Raw genomic sequence first — 7,716 nt, 5'->3', positions numbered from 1 at the left:
AGTAGTGGAAACTAGGTGGACCTCACACATGATTAGGACGATTTTAATGGTGGGTGTCCCCGTATCAATTGTTCCCCATGGTGTAGCCCACATGAGTTTTGAATTAGCCTAATTTGCCCCAATCCAAACACAGGCTGGTGCACTTGATGGACGGGGTGGATCTCATCCACATCATCGAATAGTCATACCTGTCGTGCGACTATGCAAGTCGCACAAGCGTTTTCATATAAAAAAACAAGGCGCGAATGAAGAATGGAATGAATGATCCAATCAGTGAGATTTGTGCATGGCATCCCAAATGTGACTGGGATGAACAACATGAATTAGTGGATTAAACTGTACAATTGTCCCAATGCAACTAGGAGCATTGTAAACTATTGTAGTCTAAGCAAGGGTGGCAATGGGCCAGGATGATGTTGGTGCTAACCTGGCTCGGCTGGGCCCAGGCTTCAAGGAAAATAGCTAAATGATCAAAGTTGTGCACTCCAACGATTGGCAACTTGATGATTGGGTTGGTCCAACATGCTGGGCTGGGCCTAAATTTTGACGCGGGGATGTCGATCACGGTCTTCCTCAAGGGATATCTACTTTGAATCCACTGAGCTCTTGGACTCCTCGCATAGCTTCCTTGAATCCACCAGGTATAAAAGTAGAAATAATTTCCAATAAATTTGAAATAACTTGATTGATGATTTTTAAAAAAATGAAATTATACCTCGTTAAATAAGGAACTCAAACCTAGGATGGAGTTTTAGACTCAAACTCCAACTCAAACATCCTAAAAACATGACTTACTATAAATAGTAAACTTACTATTTATGGCGACCTCTATTCTTATTAGACTTTATGGTTTTTGCCCAAAAATAGTAAGTATCCAGTTTGGCCCAACCATGTTATTCTCCTTAACTTTTCTAAGCCCTTTTCATGTTAGGCACGACTTCTACAACTCAAAGCATCAAAAGTTGTACTCGAACCAAAACTTACTATTCATAGTAAAAACGAAAATAAATGGGACTTTTGGCCGTCGATCTGATAGAATCTCGCAAATCTAGTGTGGGTAACCTGGCGATGCCAAGTTGGTTGGCCTAAGTAGTTTCTCCTACCCCAAAATCATATATGATATGTCGAAAAACTCACCCCGGGTTGTGAGATACGACTGTTTTAAGGTTTTGATAGTCCGGATAATTTCTGCCTCTGATCAGGCCTTTTTAGGTCCATCTTTGCCAAGAAATTATCCGCAACCTGCTCTACATCAAATTTCAAGGCCAGAACAACTATCAATCCTCCGACATGCTTCACATAGTTTGTCCAGTTGAGTTAGGTCTACTTGAAGACTCGACCCAATGTTTATTTGACCCATTTAAATATTAAATAGATAAATTAAGAAATATATATGGAATGAAAGAGTCAAAATAGTAGATGTAATATAAATTGGCAAAATAGTCATCTGCATAGCACTTGTTGTGTTGGTAGGTTGGCTCAAATGATGCCTTACAAGACACATTCATGGACTACATGTGAATAGAGTCACCCCCGTTTCGGGTGAGTTGAGCTCGTTCAACCTCAAGTTGGGCTAGTCACGACTTGACTCTGAGTCGAATGAGTTGGGTTGAACTGTCAAGTCTTTTAACTAAGGGCCCATTTGAATCATAAGTTACTTAAGATAAGTTACTTATTCCACAAGTAGCTTATCTTGGTTTTTACTTACTAAGAAGATAAGTATGTTTGGCAAACAACATTCTTATCAGCTTCTCTCCTCTCTTTTGTCTCTCCTAATGCTTCTTCAGCAACTTATTAAAAGTATAAAAACTAAAAAAATTAACTGAAGTGATTATGTACTTTCTAAGTTAAAAAGTTACTTATATCTAATCATAAACCAAACTTACTTATTTGAAATAAGTCACTTATCTAAATGATATGAGGTCAAGAAATAGCATTAATATTTTTATAAGGAAGCAGATGAAAAAAAAAAAAGATTTCACCATTGGTCATTTAAACTTTCCTCCATTTTACCCCCTCAAAATACAAAATTCCTACCAAGTCCTTGAAGAGCATTCATGAGCATGGAGCATATATACAAGGGGAAAATTCAGAAAACCATTTGAAAAGATAATCATACATAAGACGATTTAGTGTCCAGTGACTAACTTTCCTATTCAACCTGCTTCCATGCCCACCCCCATTGTGATATATAAAGGTTCTTCAGTCCTTACTCCAATTGCATGCTCCACCTCTGCAACTCTTGCAGTAATAGTACTAAACCTGTTGCCATTAGGGCTATTTTGGTCCAACCATTGGAAAGGAGGGGTAGAATATTTGCCACTTAAAAAAAAAAAAAAAAAAAACCTTATGGAGTTCAGCTTGTACACGTGGCACATATACCACCCTAGGATGATGGGACAATCCTGTTATCCAAGGACTATGCTAGCACATAATTGGAAAAATGCCATATAAAAAAAGGAAAAGAAAAAAGAAAAGCAAGAAATGGTTGTGTTTAATTCAGTCTCTATCATAAGCTAGATGGTGTAAGATTCCATCAAAGAGGTGGGAAATGTCAAAATTTCAAAGAATGAAAAGTTCAAGTTCAGTGGTTGTTTGGTTTTTTCAATTACGTGTAAATAAGATAAGTAATAGGGACTTTTGAAGGGTGTTTGTTTAAGAGAAAAATACCCAGTAATTACTCATGGGAAATAATGTCAAAATGCATGAAATCCAACATGGATTGGACACTTTTAAAATCTGTAGGTCCCACGGTTATGTATGTGTGATCCACCCCGTCCATTTGTTTTACTATCTCATTTTTGAGCAAGTGGACTACACCACGGGAAATAATTGAGTTAACAATGTCGACTTAATAAAATGGAAACGTTCTTAGGGCCCATAGAGATGTGTATCTATCATCCAACCCCTTTATAAGATCACACAGACATGCACAAAGGGCTTACACAAATATCAGCTTGATCCAAAATTTCTGTCCCCCGGGAGTTCTTGACTTAACCGCTCAATTCTCATTTCCTATGGTGTGGTCCACTTGAGCTTCAAATATGCCTCAATTTTTATTTTTATTTGCTCATACCCTTAAATGAGCTAGCAAAACGGATGGACCGTGTGTGGATATGATAAATACATAGTGGTGAGCTCCAAAATTTTAAAATGTGAAAATTGTATGGATAAATTCTTAAGAGACAGATTTTATATATATATAAGATTAAAATAGAAAACTTTCGTTGAAATGTTTATAAAATTTATATGCATGGTCTATTATAAGGTTAAAAATAAGTGAGCTACTATCATTCCCTCAGCCTCTCCATTTCTTCATTTTCTAGTAAACACTGTTTAAATAGGGAAAGTGCTCGCACACAAATAGCTGCATTGTGGGACCCAATTGTTGTGTTTGTATGCCATCCTACCCCTCCACTGTGATACCCCACAATGAAAATAGGATGCCTTAAAATCACGTCGATCCAACCATTAAATGATACCTATGCGAATGTAAAATTTTTTGGGTGGTTCTTTATTGTTTTCTATAGTATGAACCACTTGATGGTTGGATGGACCTGATTTTTGATACATCTCATTTTCATGGTGAGATTACCTTACTAGACGGGTTGGATGGTGGGCCTTCTATGTACAACTAGTTGTGTTTGAGCATGTTTATGTTGATCAAACCATCTTTGCTAAAAATTGTCATGCTCTCAATTCTATCAAAAAGGACAATGCTCAAATAAATTTACCCGGAAAAATGAGTTTTTTTTCCCTCTTCTGAAAAATACAATGTGTTACACGTTGAAACAATTACACGGTATTTTTTAAAGGGGAGTGCTCCTGTGCAATCAGAGCATTATAACTTATAGTGCTCCTATTTGCATATGGACACTTAGACCCTCCGATCCATGGATCTAAACTGCTCATCAGGTTCAGCTCACATTTCAGAGGCTATCATGCAAACATGGCACCAATCTAATAAATATGAACCATTTGATCAATAATCTTGAATATAAACGGTCAAAAACATTTCCACAAAATATGTCCAATTAACAATTTGATTCACCTATTTGTTAGATCCTATAATTGATTGCTTATGATTATAAAAAACCACCTATTTTAACTAGTTGTAACTGTTATGGAAAAGATAGAATAACCTATGAAAAGAGGTCGAACCCAAGAGAAAACTATTGACTAGGAAGAGCCAACCAATAAAATAGCTCGGTCCGATCATAGGTCGGTCCAGTCACAGGTCGGCACAATTATGCCTCGGCTTGATCGTAGGTCGGTCTAGTCATAGGTCGGCACGACTATGGCTCGGCTTGATCATAGGTTGGTCCAATCATAGGTTGGCACAACTAGGGGTGTACATCGAGTTGAACCGAGTCGAGCTGGCTTGAGCTCGACTCGGCTTGGCCACTAGCTGACCTTAACTCAAACTCAGCTTGGCTCGGTCCTCGAGCTTGACTGGCTAGCTCGACTCAGTTCGGTCAGCAGCTCGGGCCAGTTCGAGCCGAGTTTGAGCCAAGATTCAGCCGAGTTTCCCTGTGCAGCATTTCCACAAACACCTGGATTGTATCTTCAAAATTCTACTGCAGGTAAAACGGAAGCAATGGCTTTACAGGTATTTTATCAAACACCTTCTAAGCAACATAAAAAAAATAAAAAAATAAAAAAAAGGGTATTTGTTTCATGTACATACCTGCCTTGCCACCAGCCACACTTCGTTGAGTCATTTCATCAAACACTTAGTGAGCAACATCAATAGCAAAGTAACTGAGTCACCGAACTGGTTCGATCCGAGTTCGATTCAAGCTGGATTTGATCCGAGTCAAGTCGAGCTGGGGCCAACTCAAACTCGGCTCAAACTCATTTTCGAGCTAAAAAAATCAGCTCAACTCTGCTCGAACTCAGCCTCGATCCGAGTTGAATTGAGCTTTTTTGAGTCGAGTCGAGTCGAGCAAGCAAGCTAACCAAGCTAGCTCGGTTCATGTACACCTCTAAGCACGACTATAGCTTGGCCTAATTATAGGTCAGAGCCACTATAGGTCGACGCGACCTTCGAGGACCTTCAGCAAGGGGAGTCGATAGCTACTGCAAACAACGATTATAAGGACACTACAAGCCGATCAACATCGAAATGATACCGACCTATAAATAGGTCGGTACTACCTGCCTCCTAGGTTTGATCTGCCTCAACCATCCTATCTTACCTAAAGGTCGAAAAGACCTATCGGTTCCCGACTAACTATCGTTTGGTCTTATCCAAAACAAACGGCTCAAAGATCTCTCCCGAAGATCTCGGGAGATAAGGTTAAGATCCCGAAGATATCAAACACCTATGATCTGAGGAGGATCCCCGGCATATCAGGAGTCCCAGACGAAGAAAATCTTCAACGGTATGATCTTCCCTATAAATAGAGAAGATTTCCTGCTTGTGTAATCTTCCCTCTTGATAAATAGGGGAGCCCCTAGATGGCGAAAGGTATGCATATTCCTACAACCCATAAACCTGAAAAGATTGATCACTTTTTTCCTTTGAACCATTCTCTACAAAGAAGATTCCTGACTTTGACATCGGATGATCCTCTACATTAGCCAGGTTCTTCATTTTATCTTTTGTGCTGGTGCTTAAGGGTCTAAGGAAGGTTCATCGGAAAACTGCATCAACAGTAGCCATCCCATCCATGGCTTAAAAACTGGATCGCCGTTACAAACAAGGCTAAATTATAGATGGATGGGATCGTCCGATCAGTAATATTTTTGCATGACAATTATGAAATATGCTCTGGACTTAAACGGACAGTTCAGATCCACTGATCAGACTGTACAAGTGATCCAATGAAACTAGGAGCACTGTAACTTATGGTGCTCCGATGAGCACCGGAGCATTTCTCATTTTAAACAGTAGGGAGTTTTTTCTAATTATATGCCAGCATATCCATTGGTGGCACATGGACGGTGTCACTTTATTAATGGAGTGCACGTTGGGGCAACGACTTTCCGTGGAAGGGAGAAAATACAGTGTTAGTTCTCCACCGTTAAAGAAATAGCGGTGACTCGTCTCTCTTACACGTGGCACTGATGTACAACCATCCAAACCGTCTATACTGTGGATCCCATTGTGGATTGATCATGCATGTAATGCGTCAAAGTCACTTTCATTAATCAATCCTAACCAACCATTTATGGCTACCGGATGGATGCAGTAATTTTGTCTTTTGTAGTGATTTTTCGGTTATGCTCTATTCACAGTTGAGCCAGAGAATTGGACGGTTCAGATTTCTCCATAACTCTCTCTCTCTCTCTCTCTCTCTCTCTCTCTCTGTCTCTCTCTCTCTCTCTCTGTGTACACACACACACAGAGAGAAAGGTTGGAGCACATCCAAATTTATTGATAGGAATCGCCAGATACACGGAATGTAGCGACCGCTCTCCACTACCGACGTGGTACTGGTTGGTGCTGTGGGCCTCACAATAATGTGTGTTTTGTCCATGCCGTCCATCTATTTGTCCAACTCATTTTAGTACATTACGACAAAAATGAGGCAGATCCAAATCTTAGGTGGACCACACCACAGGATGCAGTGGCGATTGAACGCCAACCGTTAAAAACTTTTTGGGGCCACAAAAGTTTGAATCAAGCTGATATTTGTATTTTCTTTCATCCAGGTCTGTGTGACCTAATCAATAGGTTGGATGGTATATAAAAATTACAGTGGGCCATAGAAAGTTTTTAATGGTGGGTGTTCAATTATCACTTTTTTCGTGTGGTGTGGTCTACCTGAGATTTGGGTTTGCCTCATTTTTTAGATGATACTGTAAAATTATGATATAAAATGGATGGACGGAATGGATAAAACAAATACATCATGGTGGGGTCCAAAAAGTACCGTCCACTAGCGAAGTCGCCAATGTGGAAGTGTCAATATGCAATCAGCGTACATGACCGATGTACAAAATAAAGATACACAGGACTTCCTAACATGGGAGATGCTGCCCAGAACCAACACAGGACAACGGCTCCTAATCAGCTTAAGAACTGGCGATGCTGCGGATCATTTGATCCTGACCATCCATGAACTGGAAGATTCAACGGTGGATGTCAATATCGCCACTATTTCATGTGGTGTGGTCCACTTGAGTTTCGAATCTGCTTCATTTTTAGGTTCATTTCATAAAATGATCTGGCAAAAACGGATGGACAGCATTGATATGAAAAAAAACATAAAGGTAGTACCCAAAATACATCACATCATCGCTGGGGCTGGTGCGGGCAACACTAACCACAAATGTGGATTTTCTGCGGAGCAGACTGTGGTGTATGTGTTTTATCCACGCCGTCCATAAATTTTTATATCTCATTTTAGGCCATGATACCAAAATTGAAGTAAATCCAGATATCAAAGTGGACCACATGGCAGGAAACAGTGGGGATTTAACTGTTGAAAACTTCTAAGGGGCCATAGAAATTTTGTATCAAGATGATATTTTTGTTTTCCCTTCATCAGGATCCGTGTGACCTTATAAACAGGTTGGATGACAAATAATATCACTGTGGCCCCTGATAAGGTTTCAACGGTGGAGCTCACTATCCCTCTGTTTTCAGTAGTGCGGTCCACCTGAGCCTTGGATATGCTTGAATTTTCTAGAGCTTTCTATCCACGTAATTTCTTATACATGCCCCATCCAAAGTAGGATCTGTTGCTACCCCTACGAAGATCTGGCAGT

This window comes from Magnolia sinica, chromosome 14 (genome assembly GCF_029962835.1).
Source record: "Magnolia sinica isolate HGM2019 chromosome 14, MsV1, whole genome shotgun sequence".
In the NCBI taxonomy this organism is placed as follows: domain Eukaryota; kingdom Viridiplantae; phylum Streptophyta; class Magnoliopsida; order Magnoliales; family Magnoliaceae; genus Magnolia; species Magnolia sinica.
The sequence above is the reverse complement of the archived record's forward strand: the minus strand, read 5'-3'. Positions refer to the sequence as shown.